This window comes from Periplaneta americana, chromosome 10 (assembly GCF_040183065.1).
Source record: "Periplaneta americana isolate PAMFEO1 chromosome 10, P.americana_PAMFEO1_priV1, whole genome shotgun sequence".
Taxonomy (NCBI): Eukaryota; Metazoa; Arthropoda; class Insecta; order Blattodea; family Blattidae; genus Periplaneta; species Periplaneta americana.
Genome location: NC_091126.1, coordinates 98,665,183 through 98,686,772, shown reverse-complemented (window position 1 = coordinate 98,686,772; position 21,590 = coordinate 98,665,183). Strand labels below are relative to the sequence as shown.

Here is a 21,590-nt window from a genome sequence, read left to right as displayed (position 1 = left end):
AAACCAAAATGCAAAAAAAATAAATTATGGACTGTGGTATGTGATAGAATGTGTACCAGTAATTATAATGTGTCTGCTATCGAATGCGACAGAAAATGGAGGAACTTGTTGACAATGTACAAGAGATGGAAAGACGCATCAAGAAAGAGTGGTGAAGGAGCACTACCTTTTTGGGAGTTTGAAGCCACTATGAATGCCTTCATGGGAGACAAACCCAATATTGAACCACCAAGATCCCATTTGGTATCCACATTACCTCAGAATGATCACGCTAGGCCCACTGATACACCAAACTCATATGCAAAGAATACACAACAGAACATATTGCAAGACATTTCCATAACAAACAATATTTCTGCCCCGGCTCGTAACTGGTCTCCAATCCCATCAACTTCTACCTCATCCCCTGATATTCGATCACCAAGTCCTCACAGGCAGTTCAGTTCAACCCCCATTAGTAGTACTAATAATAATCAGAGGCGCCTCTCAAGAAAGAGGAAAGATGATTCTCCACTGAGGTGGTTTTGCGAATGTATGGAGAAAAAGGAAGTGGCTGATAACGCAAAATTTCGTAAAATGCAAGAGTTGGAGGAACAAAAAATTCAGGCAATAAATGAGCTGACAAGTGTCATGAAACAAATGATAAATAAAAAGTAATGTTGTTCTCGTTAATTAATACTGAACTAAGCGGAAGGACCTACAGGAAATCTCTTTTCTCATATTATTTTAAGTAGAACCTCTTATTTCCCCAACATAGTTTCATATCAATAAATACAACATTTTCACTTTTGCCCTTTATGGTACAGACTCAAAAAGTGCAAAAAATCCAGTATTATAAAGAAAATTATATATCTGCTCTCAGCAGTATCACAGAATCACAAATCTTGTCTTAAACGAAAGCTAAAAGACTGCTAATCAGTTTTGTTTGATGATTTTTAGCAATTTTTATTTTTATTTTGCATTTTCATGAACAAACAGAAAAATTGCACGTCTATTTTTAATTTATTCTTCAGTTTGCAATTTGATAATTTCCTCTTACTGAATTATTAATGCATAATGTGAGAATATGTCTCAAAATGTTCTTCAATTATCTCTATTATTATGTGAGATATTACATATTAAATGTTGAAAAATGTAAATTAAACAACCTCGAGATATTCGACGGAGAGTCCACACCTGTGGAGTAAAGGTTAGCGCATCTGGCTGCGAAACCAGGTGGTCTGGGTTCGATTCCTGGTCGGGGCGTTACCTGGTTGAGGTTTTTCCCGGAGTTTTCCCTCAACCCAATATGAGCAAATGCTGGGTAACTTTCGGTGTTGGACCCCAGACTCATTTCACCGGCATTATCACCATCTCATTCAGATGCTAAATAAAGAAAGATGTTGATAAGCATCATAAAATAACCTACTACATACATTCAACAGAGAAGTTTGAGCACAGAGTAAAGGGACTGGAGAACAGCAGCTATTGAAAAATTATGTAAAAGCAATTATTTTCTTTCTAACGACCTTGAAATTTTTCTCAAATGAAGTAAAAAAAATGTTATGGTTTATTTAACGATGCTCGCAACTGCAGAGGTTATATCAGCATCACTGGTGTGCCGGAATTTTGTCCTGCAGGAGTTCTTTTACATGCCAGTAAATCTACTGACATAACCTGTCGCATTTAAACACACTTAAATGCCATCGACCTCGGCCGGGATCGAACCCGCAACCTTGAGCATAGAAGGCGAGCGCTATACCCACTGTACTACCAAGGGTGTCAAATGAAGTCAATACTACGAAGTATTTTTAGACTTAAAAAAATTTAAAAATGTTAATTTTGACCATATTTGGTCGTTCGTGTAGGTCCTTATCCTTAGTCATCAACTCTTTTGCTCTGGTATATTTGAAGGGCTGTGGACAAAAACATGGTATCCCACAAATATCAAGTTTTGAGAAAATTGCACTTTTTTATGACCTGGAATCTGCGTTAAAAAAAATGAACTGAAAATTTACCAGAAATGAAAATATTAATAAGCTAAACATTGTAAGAAATCATAAATGCCGTTTATCAGCATTTAGGCACTTTTGTCTAACATTTTTATTCTTTCTTTATGTGGCTTACCATGTTTTTCTTTCACCTACAGAGGAAAAATTATTTTGGGAGTGGCTTACCATTCTGTGATATATATATATTTATTAGTTTTAGCTTTGACAAACTGCTTTAATTATGTTTTGCCTAATTATTTTGTACCTGAGAATGTAGCTATATTCTCTATTACACTGTTGAACATAGAATAATGTTACATAAACTACACACTTACTACTACCAAAAACACAACATTAATTTTTATTTTTATTGTATGGTGAATTGTTCAATGGTTGAGCTGTTTAGACTTTTTCCATTGCTAATTTTCAAAATTGTAGCACAACATTTCGAAGAGTGGATCTCTCTTTGTCATCAGGTGAAAACCTACTGTTTGACTGACAGGCTAGCACAACCATTCAAGAAAGTTTTTAGCAAATGTGTTAATATAGGAACCTTTCCATAAGCAATATTGATGATAAACAATCATACATATTATTTTGTATTGTATTTATTTACATTCCATGGTATTCATACTAGCATCATGCATTACAGACCCTATGTTTGGCTCAAATTAGGTGCTTCTTTAATTTGACCCTAAATAATCTTATGTTTTGAGTTTCATTTTTTATAATCATAGGAGGCTATTAAAAATTTGTATTGCCATATAACGCACTACTTTTTGATAGCATGATAGACTTGCCAATGGAGTATGGAAGTCATTTCTTTTACTGTACCTGTTGAATTAGGTACAAAGTTTTCACGATTACATACGAGTAAGATCTTTTATGAAAAAAATGTACTGACAAGCTTTGGGCATTATTTGTAGTTTTGTTTAAAATTGACTACACAATTCCCTAGATTTGGCACACACTATTATTGTAATATGTGAACTCACTTTTAATATTTCTCTTATTTCATTATACCCTGAGGAGTTTTTTGACTTTAGACTTTTAATAATTGCAATTATTTCTTGTTTGTTTGTTGGAAAATATTATGTTACTGTTAGTAACATTATGTTGGGGAATGTTGAAGTTATCAGTTATTGTAATAAAATATTTGTTAAATACATTTGAGTCATTCCACGTCAAATCACACAAAATTATACAAATTTTGACCTTCATATTTCTGATTGCGTTTATATTTTTTTTACCAACTCTATGGGTCTAATAAACCAACAAGTGTATTTTTATTTCCTCCTAAGTCCACGTGTTTTTGAAATATTACATGTTAAAATTCGTTAAAAATGTCGCACAATGCAACATTTAAAGCGTCATATTTCTGACGATATTGATGTTAAAAATGTTTTGAAAAATGCATTTGAAAGCTTAAAGTACTGTCTTTTATTAAATATTTACTAACTAATTTTAATATAATTATTACAAATATTTTTTTATAATTCAATTTTTAAAAGTTATATATCAATGTGAAATAGCCCTACTAAAAATCTAAAAAAATTCTTACTAGATGCACTGAAGTATTCTTAATAATTCCAGAAAAAATCAGAATGGGATCTCCAATAGTTTAATGGAAATTTAATTACTTACGACACAATGTGTAGTGGTCGGTGCAGCAGCAGTGGACGGGAAGCGTTAAAGTGCGCTGGGAGGTTTATCGGCGCTGGATGATTGACTGAACGTTGCAACATTACACCCAGTACCGATCAAGTCACTCGAGGAAACGCTGCTAATTTACTTATTATGATATCTTCAAATATTTGTACATTATGCTTTTTAAATGTTTCTTTTCATTCACACTTTAAATTTTCATTCGCCTACCTTCTTTCTTGAAAGAAAATTGTTTTACTAAATCTTCAGTTTTTGACAACAAAATGAAGGAATGTAATTTTAATGTGCCAGTTATTGGTTCTATATTATGGTATCTGGCCTGCAAATTTTCAGTGTGGTTTTTGTGCTTATTCAATAGACAAAATATAAATGATGCGTTAGAAATGTTTTTTGTGACCAATCAAACAGTTAAACACTTGTTATATATTACGCGATCTTTACCATCACTCATATTGTATAGAAGTCACGTCACTCCGTGAAATTCAAACCCAAACTGATTATTTTTCTCTTCTATATTTTGTCTCCTGCCATCTGTTTACTGCCATAAAGTTCACTGCCTTACCCAGCCTTGCTATCATCAAACATTTGGCTATATTACAGTATAAACATACACAACTGTGAAGGGCTTCCCCTCTTAGCTGAGCTGACAATAATAAAATAACTTTAGATAAGATATTTACTGTTCCTTAAGGTATTAATCATTTGATGATTAGTATGGTGACATCAGATGTAACGGGGGATTTCGTAAAACTTTCCCCGGGCAGCCTTCTAGCCTATGGCTGCAAGCAGTTCATTAGCTGGGCATCGCGAGTGCGTGCATGCCTCCGGAAAATAAATTGTTACAAATGTATGGGTGCCAATCCCATATTTATAAATGCAGTAGTGTACAGCTAATACATCAGCGAACAAGTCTATATTTTTTTTCAGATTTTTAACTTGGCTATTTAATGTAGTAATTTTGCTTTGAAAAAGAAATTATTAAAAAAAAAAAGGCCAAATTTTAAATTTATTTGTGATAGGCCTAAAGTAATAAAAAGTGTTTTATTTAGTCTTTCAAATGCGCCAAACCACAAATCTCAGTTATATGTAGACACAGAGTTCCAAGTGAGTTTATGTAACAGTGTGCGCATAATTTGCGTAACTTCAAATAGTCATAACTACACAAATAATTAATAATTGTGAAAATAAACAATACGGGTCTCCTTATTTGATGTCTGGAATTCATGAAAAAAAATACGACAATTTCCAAGAAGGTCGTGTTTTATTGCTGTGCGATTTGACGTGGAATGACTCATTTGCAATTTCATTTGGGTCTGATATTTTTGTATTGTTACATATAAGGGTATAGTTTGTTACTTTACTTTTTGATCGTTCACTTTTCTTTTTCATTATTTTGATTTTATTCTCAGAGATTTGTATTATATTATACTGTAATTCTTTAGCTTTTTGGATCACTTTGTGTAATGTTTTTGAATAATTTTTACAGTGTTGTTTTAAGTTTGTGTCATTATTATTTCTGCTCTGTATTTATAATCTCTTGGTTTTGCATGAAATTTTAATGCCTTGTGTAATCCATCTATTGTTGCATATTTATAGTGTACAAGGAAACTGGATTAAAAATATTTATTGGAACTCGTTGAATTTACTATTCATATCACTTTGACTATATACTGATACTCAGTTAATATTTCTGAATCTCACTTTAGTTTTTTTTTGTTGATGTAGGTATTTACCATACAGTCTTGGATAATATTATTTCTTGGTACAATTTCTTTGATTAGTATTACAGATAAAAGGTACCTTCAAATGATATAAATACTAATGAAAAATGCAGAGAAATGTATTGAAATTGGCTTTAGAAACATAAAATAAAAAAAAGCTAAGAATTTATACTTATTGTTCTATCATTTTCTTCTTCATCCAGTTCACCTTGTGTCTACGACCCATAATCAATTATAATTTGTCTTTGATTTGTCCATGCAAATAGGAGTTTTGAAGATCATAGCTTCCCAAGGCCCAAAATTCTGAAAATATTCTTTTTCTTAGTTCTTTGAGTTAAAATCCAAGTTTCCTGATTGAGGGTTTTTTTCTTTTTGTGTGTGATTTTTCGTCAACCCATTAAGAGCAAAGGCTGGATAACTTTTGGCGCCGACTCGAAAGCTGACATTGTCTTCATCTCATTCAGACACTAGCTAACTGTAGCAGTTTATAGTGTTGTAATGTAACCAATTAAAAAGTAATATATAGACACACACACACAAACTGTTTGGGGTACTGCACCTGTCGTTGGTTAGTGGTTCCTATTACCTAGTCAGGAGAATTGTCCAGCTCTACTGATTGTATACCCTCATCACTTGGGGGGGAGTGCTTATGCATGCCATGGAAGGACAGCATGCTGAAATACAGCATTTGATTTGATCCACAGAGCTTCAATTGTTAAAAACAGGTTGCACCATGGGAAGGTGAGGATGGGAACTGAGTAGGAGAGATTATGAAATGCACTTCTTTACTCCTTGCAACACATAAAAAGTAATGTAAATTTTTATTGATCATTATGTTTAAGTATTGAATTGTGATGTGTGTTAACATGAAACTGTAATCTAATCTTGATCAATTATACGAGAGTTGGGGCATAAGTCAATTGATGGGGTATTACAAGATGTCATATGACATCCATAGTATGTATTTGCATCACTAGGGATCACAGTGTGATATGGTTATCACACAGAGAGCGATGCAAGTAGCAACAGTTGTGAGTCAACCATTGTACAGAATGAATGTTACCTAATGGGTTTTTAAAGTATGTGTACCATAATGCTGTTCCAACTACCATGTAAACACGAGTACCATGATGCTGTGTTGTTTATGGAGGTTTGATCACTAACCTACCCCTCGTACATACTGTCCTTTCAAGTAGCACATACCCATACCCTGCCCTTTCAAGGAGCATGATCCTTTGTCGTTCATAGAAGTTTGATGCCTACTCTATTAGAGTCGACAGCAACTCAGAAGGCTGCTAGCGTTTACATTGAGAGAGACAGATAGAGCAAAGCAGCATACAACATTGCCACATCGTACTTCATGCGCATATGTAATACAAATAGCGCAGGAGAGAATTTAAATTATCAAAAGACAATAATGACCTCAGCCATTGATTACTGTAAGCATGACACTAAACAAACCCTCTTTCCTTCTCTAACAATATTCTTTACACTGTTCTCAATCCTACACCACATGCTTCTGCAGTCGTTTCTTGCACGTTGGCAACATTGCAGCCAGCATCAAGATTGCTGGCAGTGTTCTGCTCGTCAATGCTTTTAAAATAATTATATACCTTAAACACTGTTTTCTGCGTCTGCCTGTGCAATACTCGTTTTTTACAGTCTCTTCTACCATTTATTTATCTTACACATACACAGTAAATATTATTTTTACTTATTCAATGTACTGAAACACTCACATGTGAACAAACGAACTCTGGAAGTACTTGTTCTAGACTGATTCCTATTGGTTCTACTGTACAAGCTTGTGATGTCACATACCAGAAATCCTACGGTGCATGTATCAGCTGACCGCCTTCCGAAATGCTGTCTAGTGTAGTACACATACACTGTCTTTTCATTAGCATATTTCAAAATTTCGAACCCCCCCACACTATCACAAAAAAAAAAATAGTTGCCATGACTTAATGTCTCAACACTCATATTATTTCTTATACTATGTACAAATATAAACGTCAGCCTTTTAATGAAACTAATGTTGATATCACGAACTCATTGTTGCCAATTATCCCATGAATCATGCCTAAAGACACCTAGTTTTCATAAACCACGAATCTGTGGAAAATTTTTTTCAGCTGATAAAAGCAAAAATTTTGTTTCAAGTATTCCAGGTAAAAATTTCTTAAGTTTAAACTCACGAAATTCTTGGGAAAAGGACAAATTGGCACCCATCTGTGATGCATGAGAGATATGCAAGAATCTTACAAAGCATTCATTATCTTCCAGGGACCAATTTAACAGTTGACAAACAGCTACCGGTATTACCATTCAGGGGACGATGACCATTTCGACAATACATGGCTTCTAAACCACCAGAAAAATATAGTATGAATATATTTTTAATTGCAATTTCAAAAACTTTCTACCCTTTGAAGGGAATGCCATATGTAGGGGGGAAAAAAAAAGCAACAAATGTAGGTACCTTAGTAGTTCACCTCTCAAAGCCATACAATTATGCCAATAGAAATATCACCTGTGATAATTTTTTTAAATATTTGCAATTGGGTGAACAATTACTTGGCTGGTACAGTTAGGAAAAATGCATTTTTTCCTGCTGAATTCCAGCCAAACAGAACAAGCAAACAAGTCGTCCCTCTTTGGCTTCACTAAATTTTTCTCCTTAGTTCTTTATGTACCAGCACCAAAAAAGTCTGTAATACTTCTTAGCAGTATGTATCACACAAATTACGTTGTGGTAGAAGCAGCAAACAATCCAAGTATTACATTTATATAAAAAAAATATAGACAATAAGAAACATGCAGAGAAAACTGGCCCTGATAGATGATATACTACTCCTATATGACAGTAAAAGACAAATTGAAAACTTACATCAACACCTGAACAAAACAGGCCTAGATTCTAAATGAAAGTACACAATAAAAAAATAGAACATAACCATTCTATTAATTTTTAGATATCACAATAACAAAAGGAAATAAGCACCAATTTAAGTTTTACAAGAAACTCATTGCAACCACAATACACATATTTTTTCAAACCATTCCATCAACATAAACATGCAGCCTTCCATACAATGATACACAAATTAACATACCAATGAACGATGACGATTACATTGAAGAACTGAATACAATAAAATATATCGCACAAGACAGTGGTTAGAACTTTAATAGTAATAGTACATAGACTGCAACCGATCCTTGATTATCCACACTTGATATACACGGCAGTTGGTTGCCAGCCTTTCTTTACAGCTCGAATTGTCTTTTACTTGTAGTTGTCATGTTCTTGGTTATCTTCCATAATACACACGTTAATAAAAAGGCAAAACATAACACACGAGAATACATAACGTATCACAATATCAACACACAAAATTGCAGCTCCATTGAGAACACTAAAATTGGCCTACATAATAGCATAGACAACAAATAACACAATATAGAAATATCTGAACAGTCATATCAATCATCGTAAAATGGGATTCCTAATCATGTCTCATAATAGACGAATGCAAGCACCTATTAATTTCCCAGGTTTCAATACAAGAAGAGGAAAGCTAACGTAACTTAATATGTTTATGTTGATGGAATGCTTTGAAGAATTATGAATGTGTGTTGTGGTTGTAATGAGTTTCTTGTAAAACTTAAGAGCAAAAAAGAACAGTTTTAATAAATTTATTGAAAATATTAATTACAGAACCGATAGTGCTTCTTCTTCCTCTCCTCCTCCTCCTCCTCCTTCTTCTTCTTCTTCTTCTTCTTCTTCGTCTTCTTCTTCTTCTTCTTCTTCTTCTTCTTCTTCTATGGCACTATGGCCCTTGTAGTCTAACCTTGGCCTCCCTTAGGATTTTGCTTTGGGCTTCTCAACAAGGTTTTTTTTTTTCCAGATGTGAAAATGTCAGTCCCACGATCCAACCCCCAACCTGGAGGACCAGGAACTTAATTTTGGAGATCCAACTCCTAGGATATTGCCTTCACCACAGCTCAAGAGTACACCCTACCCTTTCGCAGTAGGCCTACCTTACCGAGACCTATGAGTGCCACTATTGACCTATTATAGGTTCCTCTGCTGCCACCATAGGTGAGAATTCTGCAGCCACATCCCTCCATCCTGTCACACCTAATCCCAGGTTACCCCCAGGTAGCTCTGACAGAACCTCCATCTCTTGTTAGTTCGCTGACCCAGTCCCCTGAAGGGATTGGTTACCACAACCTTGAACTGGGTTGCTCAGCTTAATAGAGTCCACCACGAAAAGGTGAGAGTGGGGTTGAAGAGGAGAGGCTAAGTGATCTCTCTTGATGAGATCATATCTTATGCATCACTGTCCCTTGGACTCCACTAAACTAAACTAAAAACTAAACATATAAATTTCTGAAGAATATTTCCAATACACAGGAAAATACTAGCCAACCTATTATTCATAATAACAAAACACTAACACCTATCATTCATAATAACAAAACACTAACAGATAGTAGAGATATAGCAAATGCATTTTATGAACACTACTCAAACTCTCACAGATTACATCCAATACCAAAAAACTGACAAATGTATCAAAAGAGAATTACATAAAAATAATAAAAACAATATTACTAGTACTGTCACAAAACCTGAAATATTTCATCAAAATGTTACTTCCAAAAAAATGAAGTATGGCTATACAAAATTGAAAAACCAAGAAATCTCCTGGTCCCGACAACATTCATTCAGAATTTTTTAATCATCTGGGGGAAAATGCCAAGTCTGTACTTTTATCCATTTTCAATTTATCATGGAACACCTCAATTCCTACAGCTTGGAAAGAAGCAATCATTGTACCAATTCACAAAAAAGGGAACCATGCTCATAATGTTAATAGTTATTGATCAATAGCACTATTAAGCATGATAGCAAAAACCATGGGGTCCATGATCTCCAACAGATTAACGTGGTATTTAGAATCCCAAAATCTTTTATCACCAAGACAAGCTGGCTTTCGACAACTACACTCTACTAATGAACAAGTCATATGCCTCGGCCAAGAAATAAAAGACAGTTTTAACAAGAAGATATGTTGGCAATATTTATTGACTTTCAATTAGCATATGACTCTGTTTGGAGAAATAAATTATTACTAAAACCTCAGAAATTAGGTATCTCCAGCAATATGTTCAGATGGATATCAGAATTCCTTAGTCAAAGATTCATTGCTACTAAATTCAATAACTCACTTTCTAGTTACAGACAAACATATCAAGGTCTACACCAGGGCGCTGTCCTCAGCACAACTTTATTCAATATTTATATAAATGACTTACCCTCCCTATTAGAGGAATCAAACATGAAAACAGCACTATTTGCAGATGATATAGTTTTGTGGACTTTCGGATCTCACAGACATACAGACAAAATTCAAAATTCTGCTCTTAGAGCTCTAAATCAACTACATGAATGGAACACACAAAATTTGATGACACTCAATTTAAGCAAAAGTGACTAGCAAATATTTTCATTTGGTGAAAAAGAAAGAGAATTCAATATCCTGGCCTGGCATTAGAAAACAACATATTTGGGTTGAGCATATGTCCTCCAGAGCATATATAAATTTATCCATACAACAAAACTATTCAGTCATAAATATATCTGCAATTGCATAGCGTTTTGCAGTCCCTTCATTGGGTGGTCTGTCATTTCCTTCCTCTAGCACAATGTCTACAGTGTCAGGATCTATGGACTCTTCTGGTAGTTCATCACTAGACATCGGATTTTTAGGCACTAAAAATTGCAGTTTTAGGCGCCTAAAATAAGCTCAATATTTGTAAAATTAGGCTCTATTTTAATGAAAATAGGCATTTTAGGTACATCAAGGTATCATACTTATTTCTTTCACTGAAAGTTTTAGTTATACACTAAAATACGCACAAAAAAGTATGTTTAAACATTAAAAAAGAATACTATATTATATTTATAAACAGAGCTGCACAAATTTAATATATTGAAACTAATGAAATAATGATTATTGATATCAAGATTGCTCATTTTAAGTTATTGAAATTCAGTTCCATGCTCAGACTTTATTATAATTATCTGCACAGTACACCACCAGAATTTTTTCTAAATTCTCCACAGTTAACCTTTGCCTTTTGTCACTGAGAATCATTTTGAAAGCAGAAAAACTTCTTTCAACCAAAACTGATGTGAGAGGCGCAAATTTTAAATTATGTACAATAGAAACATCAATACTTACTGGAACATTTACACTTTCCCCCGATATCACTCTTGATACTTTTTCCAACAATGAAAATCCTACATTCTTATTTAATACGTTGTCCCACTTATTTTTAACTTTTTTCCCAGTTTCGCCCAAAGCAGAATGTATGTTCACTTGAGCTTCCTTTACTATTGCTATTTGGCTACAAAGAGATTGTTTTTCACGTTCTAATTGTTCAATGCTTGCAGGTATGAAAGAAAAGTTTGATGTTATGTAGGCAATATCATTTTTCACTCGTGAGTCATTCAGACAATCTTTCACTGCTTTCACACATGCTGCACTATCAGTTTCAGGTAATTTATCAATAACTGTGACCACTTCTTTAAAATACTTAGAATAATACACCACTGACTGAATCCAGGTTCCCCATCGTGTAACAACTGGCTGAGGTGGGAGTGGGATATCTGGAAAGTTCTCTCTGAATATTGAAATCCTGGATGGGGCTTTACAAAAACATTTTTTTGTGTTAGAAATAAACGAATTGACAAGAGGAAATTCATTCCGGATTGTTTCAGAAACCCTGTGAAGGCCATGTGCTAGACAGGTTACATGCGTGAGGTTAGGATAAAATGTTTTAAGAAGTGGAGCTGCAGCAACCATGTATGAGGCAGCATCAGTACAAAACAACAGAACTTTAGAATCGTCTATATTACCTGAGTATAAAGACTGTAGGCCTTTATTTACAAAATAAGCAATGGCTTGGCTATTCACTTTCGAAAGTTCCTTAACACATACGAGGTGTGGAATCGAAGGTTCATCAGGACTAAGTTTTCCTACTACCATATTTGCTATATACCTATTCATAGGATCTGAGGTTTCATCCACAGAGACCCATATGTAAGAATCACCTATATCCTCCCGAATGGAAGCTAAAGTTTCATTGTATATTCTGTCTAAGTAATTTTTTCTTAGGGTCGACTCAGATGGGATATTTTGTTTGCATTATTTTTGTAAAAACTGTCTTAAAACCGGATTTTCAATTGCATTCCAGGGAATGTTAGCAGCAACAAACGCTCTGGTTAAATCAGCATAGAAATTGCTGCTGAGCTTGGATGAAGTAGGCTGTGTTAGTAAAGTTTGTTGCAGTTGATTTTTCTGCTGAGCTTTAGCCTTATGAGCTGCTCCTTGCACATGCTGCTTTAGGTGGCACTTCTTTTCTTGCGAAATCTAAAAATGTAAAGTAAACTGAATTAAAATAAAATCCTAATTGTTGTATTGCCGTATTTCTATCACAAAGTTAGTGGGTTCGAACAATCAAAATTTTAATGACCTGCAAATACTTTAACTATCGGAATTTAAAAGGTTAAAGTGTAGTGGTCTTAAAAAGAATTATACCTCAGGATAGCTCAGTCAATGTATAAATATTATAGGCCTACTCATTAAAATTAATAGAATTTATATATTTCAACTATTGTTACATACCTGTTTGCTACAAATCTTGCAGAATATTATTTTTCCATCATAAGTGAATTCTGAATATTCTGTTAGCCATTGCCGGATCAATGTAGATTTTGCACTTATATTTTTTGGCATTATCGCGTTAAACTTCACAGGAAAACGTCCTACAGCTCAAAACTTCTCAACACAAATAAGGTGAGGGAAAGAGCAACTGTTAACGAGCATTCAAATGAACCGTTGTTATTGAGATTCAATTGGACAAAAATTCAAAGTTCCACTTATTGTTGCATTTCCTGGTAGTGTTAACACTAGGAGGGCCATTCTTTTAAATATTTTGTAACGGTTTACCCTACTAATTCGCAGTTTTACGACTTTTCATAAATATTTCAAAAACACTCTTTCTCCAAAAATTGTGATTTTATGACACTCTGAAGGGCAGTACAGCTAATCGGTTTCAGACCGAAAACAGTCATTTTTATAGTATAGTATATCTCTGAATCGGTAGCAGCACATGTTGTGATTGTTGCCTGCTTCAAAACTAAGGTTGGTTCTTTGTCGGCATTTATGCCTCCAAACATGTTAAATTCGGTGAAATCTATTGCGAGTGTCGTGAGATTCAAAACATTTTGTTTCCTTTATCAATGGTTTCATGGCCGGTATGAAGCAAACTTTCCACTTTTTAAATGCCTTAAATTTCGCAGTGAATGCATGTATAAATTATAAAAAGTAAGAGTAAAATGCGAAACTTTACAGTGAGTTAGGCATTTTTAGGCGAATATTAACAAATTAGGCTCTAATAACCGTTTTAGGGCATTTTAGGGCACTATAAAACTCTTTGAATACCTTTCAATTTCCATGAAACACAAATATTAATAATTATTTTTACTTTTCTCCTAAAGAAACAAAATAGGCATTTGCCCTAGAATCCGATGTCTGTTCATCACCTAACTCAATGCAAAAATTGTGCAGAATACAGGCCGCATAGACAACTTTTCCCATGACATCCACCTTTGACATATCCAAGTATTTCAGCCTTCTGAATCTATTCTTCAGCAGACCTATTGCTTGCTCTACAATTACGCGAACACAAGGGAGCCTATAATTAAATCTTTTTTGTTTTTGTATCAAATGACCATTATCCTTGTATGGACTGAGGATGAATGTCTCCACTTTGTAGGCACAATCACCCAATAAATGGTAGTCATTGGCACAGAATTGTCGTCACTTTTTAATTTTTCATATAGTGGTGACCTCTTCCACATCCGGGCATCATTGGTCGTACCAGGCCAGCCACAAAAAATGTCTGTAAATTTCATATCTGCATCACAGACAACTTGTAATAGAATGGGATAAAATCCTTTTCTATTGTAGTAACTAGCTTTGTCACATTTGGGTGCTGGTATTGGAATGTGAGTCCCATCTATGCACCCAATTACACCTGGAAATGGTTTATTGGGCCTCAGTGATTCAAATTTGTTAACTGCTCTTATTGCATTATTTCCTTCTGAAAATGAAATATATCTAGAGCCCAGGTATTGCACAGCAGATATAAATTGCATGAATTTGTTGTGGGCATTACCCTTTGCCAATCCAAACCTGTCTGCTACGTCACGAAAAGATACATTTGTTGCCAACACCCAAAGTGACATCAGCATAGTCTTTTCTACTGAGACTGGTTCCCTTCCGGCTGCTGCATCTTTCTTCGAAAGCGCAGGGTAGATCAAGTTCAGCAAGTTCTATAAAGAAAGAGTAGAACAATATAATGAAGTGTTATACCTTACATAAAATGAAACTGTATGTACTAGCCCAAAATTACGCTATAGTCTAGGGTTGCCACATCGAGGATTTTTTAGGATCATATCGGAATCAAGGTATGTCCCAGTGTCCTGAAAATAATTCTCGGAACACATAAATATCCCGATTTTCAGCGAACAAGAAATAAGGAAAATATTTGCATTTTCATTCTTTTCGCACGATTTGTTCTCTCAGTTTGTGGGTACAGCAGCTCAAAATGCATACATTATATTTTTCAAGTTCATGATTCAACCAGGTTCATACTGAACGAAACATGAGGGCTAAATAAATACATAAAAAAGAGATGCCCCTTGCACAAAAAATAAATAATTCAATAATGCAGCAATGACATAATAATAATAATAATAATAATAATAATAATAATAATAATAATACCTCTGCTTATGATCTGTTCAATCTGAAATGGCTTTGAAAATCTGATCCACTGTAAGATGAAAATGTGTTTTCGACTTAACTATCCACTTTTGGTCTTTTGCAACGTTTATTGTTGCTAAAATCTTGCAGTAATAATAATTCCATATCATTATCATTGAAGTCAAAACGATCCAACATGTTCCGTTCTGTTAAAGTTAAATTTATTACTGGAGTAACAGCAGTCAATGCTACATCCTCCACCATTTTGCAGTCAGCTGGCCAGCCAATGGCGTTTTTTTTCGACTTTCGTTTTGCTGCAGCGCTGCATTGAAGCACTTTACTGAAGCGCTTAAAAAAACGCACGGTATAAGAGTATAATGTATAAGAAACATGTCTCGAAAGTGTTTTAATGATAGAAACAACTTCTGTTACGTGTGTGGTAAGCTCACATTAAAAGCGCAGAAGCGAAATTTTACTCCTCTAGTTAGAAGAGCTTATGACTGTTATTTTAACAACAATATAGACCAGAACAAGACATGGGCCCCGGAAATCTGTTGTGCCAAATGTGTAACAGTATTAACTGGCTGGTTAAAAGGATCCCGTCATATGCCTTTTGCAGTCCCTATGATATGGCGCGAATCTAAGGATCATTTGACAGACTGCTACTTCTGCTTGACAAATATATCTGGAATAAATTCGAAGTCCAGACACACTGTTACAAATCAATATCCATCTTTAGATTCAGCAATTCGACCGGTGTTTCATGGGCCAGGACTTCCCATACCAACTCCACCAGATGACATAACATTGACTGAAGTAATTCAAAGTGTTCCTGATGTTCAGAATGGATTTACGGAATGATCCAGATTTTGTGGAAGATAATACTATAAATGAACCTCACTTTCTAACACAGGAGGATTTAAATGATTTGGTTCGGGATCTTGGTTTAAGTAAAAGCAAGGCAGAATTACTCGCCTCAAGATTGAAAGGCTGGCAGCTGCTGTAGAGTGACACAAAATAAGTTTCTTCCACCAACGCCAAAAGGAATTTGAGAATTTGTGCGAGTCACTGGGCGTTGAGCATATTGGCATTTCTTCATAAACTCATCGAAAACAAATTTGAAAGGAGTGTTACTACATAATGGAAACAAATATCCATCCATTCCTTTAGCCCATGCAGTTGGTATGAAGGAAAACTACGAGAATATGAAGCTTTTACTATCCACTATCAAATATGGCAATTTTTCTTGGCAGATATGTGGGGATTTGAAAATAATAGCTACTTTACTTGGGTTACAGCTTGGCTGTACTCAATTTTGCTGCTTCTTGTGCAAGTGGAATAGCAGAGATAAAAGTAATCATTATATAAAAAAGAACTGGCCAAAGAGAAAGTCACTTAATTCAGGACAAAAAATGTTCAACAACACTCGTAAGTTCTGAAAAAATCTTATTACCTCTGCATATCAAACTAAGCTTGATTAAGAATTTTGTGAAAGCAATGGTTCTCTTTCTGAAAAATAAGTTCCCAAGAATGAGTGAAGCTAAACTAAAAGGAGGAGTATTTGTTGGCCCTCGAATAAGGGAATTGATGAAACATTCGCAATTCGAAAATCAGTTAAATATGCAAGAAGCAGATGCATGGTTGTTTTTCAAAAAAATTGTCACAAACTTTGTAGGGAATTTCAGGTCTGAGAACTACCGAGAACTTATAAGTGAGATAATTGAGAACTACAAGATCATGGGATGTACGAGGCGCATCCAGAAAGTAAGTTTCCCGATTTTTTCCCCTTGAAAGTAAACGTAATTAGCTGTGTCAATTGCGCATGCATAACAGATCTATGACGTATCAATCATATGCCAGCTGGACAGGTCCCGCCTGGTGCCAGTAGTATGGCAGCAGTGGTCCAAAATGGAAGCTCTTATTCCTTCTCCCGCTGCCTGCGAGGTTCGGTCGGTGATAAAGTTCTTTAATGCACAAAGCATTGCTCCAATTGAAATTCATCGGCAGCTCTGTCAGGTCTATGGGCCGAACATCATGAGTAAGCAGATGGTGTGTCGCTGGTGTAGGCAGTTTTCCGAAGGTCGTCAAAGTGTCTGTGATGAAGAGCGCAGTGGGCGACCGTCCCTCATCAATGATGATCGTGTAGAGCTGGTGCGGCAGTGCATCATGGAGAACCATCGCTTCACGATTACGGAGCTGAGCAGTCATTTTCCGCAGATATCGCGATACTTGTTGCATGAGATTGTCACTAAGCACCTGATGTTAAAAAAAGTGTGTGCCAGGTGGGTGCCGAAAAACCTGACACCCGAACACAAAATGCAACGTTTAGGAGCAGCACTGACATTTCTGCAACGGTATCACGATGACGGTGACGAGTTCCTCGACAGGATCGTCATGGGCGATGAGACTTGGATTTCGCACTTCACCCCAGAAACCAAGCAGCAGTTAATGCATTGGCAGCATAGTTGATCTCCGGTCAGGACGAAATTCAAACAGACGCTGTCGGTACAGAAAGTGATGTGCATGGTGTTCTGGAACAGGAAGGGCATTCTGCCCATTGACTTCCTTCCAAGAGGTGAAACAGTGAATGCTGACCTTTACTGTGAAACACTGCGAAAATTGCGACGTGCCATTCAAAACAAGAGGCCTGGAATGCTTACTGCAGGTGTTGTGCTCCTCCATGACAATGCTCGTCCACATACGGCTCGGCGCACAGCAGCTGTTTTGACGGAATTAGGCTGGGAGTTGTTTGATCACCACCCTACAGTCCTGATCTTGCTCCCAGCGATTTTCACGTTTTCTTGCACCTCAAGAAATTCCTGTCCTCCGGTGAGCGTTTTGGCAACGACGAAGAGCTGAAGTCGTCTGTCACACGCTGGTTCCATTCACAGGCGGCAGAGTTCTACGACAGAGGGATACAAAAGGTGATCCCACGATACAAGTGTCTCAATTCTGATGGTGGCTATGTTGAAAATAGCTGAAACATTGCTGAACCTGTTGCCAATAAATGTTTTCCTGAAAGTGTGTGTTCTTTTTTTTTTTTTTTTTAAATTAGGGAAACTTACTTTCTGGATGCGCCTCGTAATATGTCTTAAAAATACACTTTCTGCATTCCCATCTGAATTTCTTCCCTGAAAACTAGGGGCTCTGAGCGACGAACACGGGGAGCGTTTCCACCAGGATATCGTGGAAATAGGTAGGTGCTATGAGTAAATGGTGTCCAAATATGTTGGCAGACTATTGTTGGACACTGAGAGAGATGTTCCTCAAGCGCAGTAGAGCCGAAAATCTACTTCACAAACATTTTAGGTCAGTGAATGTAGTTTCAGCTAAGATAATATAATACTATAATATATAGACAGGAAAATTTTTTTTTCATGCGATTTCACTAAAACCCTGGGTGATGGAAAAAGTTCTGTAAAAACATTTGAAATCAGCACAAAAAAGTCACTTAGAATCACCCATTGTTTCTCTTTTAACAGACAAAAGTTTAAATTTTGTTGACCAGTGTTATTAGTCGTTATTCAGCAGTATTTTCCATTAAATCATTAAAATGTTACAGTATTAAAAGTCTTAAAAAGTTTAAATTCGTGTTATCTAGACATGTTTCAGGTCTTTGCCATGCTATCCTCAGTAGCTATTGAGTCAAATCAGCTACTGTTCTTGCTGACATTTGGTTCTGTTGTATATCGCTGGCTGACACTAGCAACGCTAAGTACATAGATCCAGGTAAGGATCGCACTGGCAGTGCGCGAGATGTCCGTGCATGTGCACTTAATCATCTCACAGCTTGCTCATTGCCATCTCACAGCCTTCATGATTCTGCCGCGAACCTCTCGTTGCTGAGGTAGTTCCTCTATACTCCGCTTATACACGTTGCATATACGAATCTGTGACTGGTTAGGGGGAAATTTTCAGTAAACTGTTATCTCACTGACAACAATTATCTTAAAATACTAAAAAAGCAGATTTGTCTGTGTTTGTCAAATACGCATCATCATGCTTACGAAAATTCACTGTTCAGTGGCAGTGATTTATTTTGTGTGCACAAGGTTGGAATTTTGGAATAAGAGGGAAAGGAAGGTATCCGTGTTCTGAAATTTATCCAGGTTAGGTTTGGTTAGTCTAGGCTTTTGTTAGTATATCTTGCATATATGATCAACTGCATCTCCACAAAAATCCCTTATAAATTCAACGATTTTTCACTTCTGAAATCACCGTAACTACTTCAGTGGTGCATTGAGATGGAAATTGAACCTGTGTGAATCTGTTGCAGGACTTGAGAACTCATCCAGAGAGGCCAGACTTGGAAGCAGAAGATGTTCACAAGAAAGCCAGAAAGAATTTAGAATAAACAAGAGAATAAGAAGGCAGATTATGAAGATGCTGATAATCCGGAGTCTGAGAAGAAAATGGTTATAGATTATAGCATAGTGACTGTGAGTACAATAAATCTTTGAGCTCATTCCCTCTATTTTTTATTATAACTTTATATACCTATACTCTGAAATTAATTTTTCTTCTTATTCTTCTTTTCTGGCTCTACTTCCGGGGGTGAAGTTAGCCTCTGCTGTGTGCCTCCATTTTTTTCTCTTCCATTCCTTGGCTTTCAGTTCTGTTTTATCACATCAAGATCTGGCTCTAGACTACATGCATATTGTCCTCCACCAGCATTAGTTTTTTGTCTCCAGGAGTGAAGTCCCCCTTTCCACATTTTCTCCAGTACCCAGGGATCCATTCACGTCATGTATCCTATCAATCTTAATTTGTGAATGTACCGTTGTCTTATATTGTAGTATTCAATTTTTTGTTATACATTTTCTCTGTCCATTTCATTGATTTCATGTATGCTGTTCAACCTCCACCGAAAATTTTTGCAGCACTGATTAGAAAAGGAGCCCTAAATGTATTATTTTTTTAGAGCAAGACATTAGAATTGCGTGCTGACTTAAGATGGAAATTATGTCCATGTGAATATGTTGTAGATCTTGGGAAATTAACCAGGGAGGACCAGACTTGGAAGCAGGTCATGTTTACAAGAAAGCCACAAAGAATTTAATCCGAGTCTGAGGAGGAAATGATTATAGCATATGGCTGTGAGTACTATAAATTTTAGAACTAGTTTTCTCAATTTTTATTACAGCCTTATACACCTATACTTACCTACAAATGGCTTGTAAGGAACCTGGACATTCACTGCTGCCCATACATAAGCCCGCCATCAGTCCCTATCCTGAGCAAGATTAATCCAGTCTCTACCATCATATCCCACTTGCCACCTCCCAGAGAGAAAAATACCTTTGGGAAGACCGAGATGCAGATGGGAGGATAATATTAAAATGGATTTGAGGGAGGTGGGATATGATTGTAGAGACTGGATTAATCTTGCTCAGGATAGGGACCAATGGCAGGCTTATGTGAGGGCAGCAATGAACGTCCAGGTTCCTTAAAAGCCATAAGTAAGTAATTATGTTAGGTGAAGAATACAATGTGTGCAGTTCTGCATTATGTAACTTTCTCCGTTCTTCTGTATATTCATTCATCTTGGCCCCAAATATTTCCCTAAGCACCTTATTCTCGAACATCCTTAACCTTTGTTCCTCTTTCAAAGTGAGAGTCCAAGTTTCACAACCATACAGAACAAAGTAATGTAAGTATTTTATAAATTCTAACCTTCAGCTTTTTTCAAAGTGGACCAGTTGACAAAAGCTTCTCAACCAAATAATGACAGGTATTTCCCGTATTTTTCTGCGTTTAATTTCGTCTCTAATGTCATTTATATTTGTTACTGTTGCTCCGACATATTTGAATTTTTTCACCTTTTCAAATGATAATTTTCCAATTTTTATATTTCTATTTCGTACTGTGTTCTGGTTAATGTTGGACATTAATCAATTAAATTTAATTGCAATTAGTCAATTAAAAGTAATTAATTCCTACATTAATTTCAATTAATTTTAATCATAATTAAATTCAATTGTTGAGTGCAATTGAATCACATACTTATGTAATTGTTAATTGTTATCAATGACTAAAAATACTGTCTGTAGCAGAAACAGTAAGCTATTTTTACGAACTATTAATACATTCATGGGGGAGATTTCTATACGCATGTACTGTGACTAATCACATGGCTTCACGGAATGCAATGTTGTGCATCGACAGCGCTGTAGTATGTACTGTGTGCAGTGGTCAACTGTTCACTACATTGTCGTTGGTACTTGTGGAAACATAATGATGGACACAGTAGGCATACGTTGTGTATTGCTGTATTTGCTGCTGTGTTTCGAACTTCCCATTGTATATTTACAAATTGTACTACTTTATGGTGTTCGATTTCATTATTGTTATTGCCAAGTCAACAATGTCTGAATATACATGTACTGAAA

The 21,590-nt window shown here is 35.8% G+C and overlaps 1 protein-coding gene and 1 long non-coding RNA gene across 12 annotated transcripts in view; one reads left to right on the top strand and one right to left on the bottom strand.

Annotated features, from left to right (window-relative positions):
- Nucleotides 1–21,590, bottom strand: part of LOC138707927 (uncharacterized) — a 272,613-nt gene that overhangs the window by 12,264 nt on the left and 238,759 nt on the right. The window lies entirely within an intron of this gene.
- LOC138707928 (uncharacterized) overlaps nucleotides 1–21,590 on the top strand; it is a 57,854-nt gene that overhangs the window by 9,271 nt on the left and 26,993 nt on the right. For 8 of the 11 annotated variants that reach the window (XR_011334456.1, XR_011334458.1, XR_011334455.1 and 5 more), the window contains 3 exons: nucleotides 18,803–18,930; nucleotides 19,478–19,640; nucleotides 20,187–20,297. This is a non-coding gene — a long non-coding RNA (uncharacterized lncRNA). Of the gene's footprint in view, nucleotides 1–9,267; nucleotides 9,462–18,802; nucleotides 18,931–19,477; nucleotides 19,641–20,186; nucleotides 20,298–21,590 lie in introns of all 11 variants that reach the window. The other 3 variants (XR_011334449.1, XR_011334457.1, XR_011334454.1) reach the window with 2 other exon arrangements.